General features: G+C 28.4%; 1 non-coding gene across 1 annotated transcript; it reads right to left on the bottom strand.

The window, feature by feature from the left end:
- Window positions 1-562: 562 nt before the first annotated feature.
- Window positions 563-635, bottom strand: TRNAK-CUU (transfer RNA lysine (anticodon CUU)). The gene has a single exon. It is a non-coding gene; the product is annotated as a tRNA-Lys (tRNA).
- Window positions 636-940: the final 305 nt, after the last annotated feature.

The raw sequence follows: 940 nt of genomic DNA, 5'->3' as shown, positions 1-940 counted from the left end.
ATAATAGTTTTTTTTTTATTATTGTTATTGTTTAGTACTAGGAGCTTTTTTTTTTACAAATTAATGAACAGTGAAATTACTATATTACTCTTGTCATTTAAATTTTTTAACCCTAGCTTCAGTGGCTTAGTTGCAATTCCATAATAATATTTTTCGTTATTATTGTTTAGCATCAGGGGTATTTTTATTTTTGTACAAATACAAAAATAAAAAGTTATTGATGCGTGTAAAGTTCTTTTATTTTTTGACTGCTATTAAAGTTCTTGTGCTTCAACGAGTGACCTAGAAAAAAAAGTGGCTATTAAAGTTCATGAGCAAATCAACAAAGCTGAAAACTTCTACCAATATCATTTTTTGATAATTGTAATACCTTGTGGCGTTTCCTGGAGTAGCGTCAATGATCTCTTATCTACTTTTATTGTTTCTTGAGAAAAAAAAGAAAGATACGCGTATTTCTGGGGTCTTCATGGCAGATCTCATCTCGAAGAGTATCACACAAAAATCTTCTTCAAGCAACCAAAAAGAAGAGAAAAAAAAGGAAAAATAGGAACAAACAAACAAACGCCCACCGTGGGGCTCGAACCCACGACCACAAGGTTAAGAGCCTTGCGCTCTACCAACTGAGCTAGACGGGCTTTTATGTATATATTTTTTTATTGTTTTATTTATTTAATGTTTACAATTTCTCCCGCCTAAGGTATGTGATTTTTTCCAGTTAATTACTTGCTTAATAATGTAACCTGAAGCAATTGCTCTTATAGCTAGTTTCTTTTAAAAATCATAATGCTTTTTTTCATTTAAATTTATTTTATTAAATTTATTTTTTCTTTCATGTCTACAAAATTATTAAATTTATAAATAAAAAACAGGTTTGAATTATATAACAAAAATAAATTATACTTTTCTGAGTTTAGAAATATTAAATATGATCAAACACTCC

Source organism: Populus alba, chromosome 10 (genome assembly GCF_005239225.2).
Source record: "Populus alba chromosome 10, ASM523922v2, whole genome shotgun sequence".
Taxonomy (NCBI): domain Eukaryota; kingdom Viridiplantae; phylum Streptophyta; class Magnoliopsida; order Malpighiales; family Salicaceae; genus Populus; species Populus alba.
Note: the sequence above shows the minus strand (reverse complement) of the source record. Positions and strands in the feature narration are given on the sequence as shown.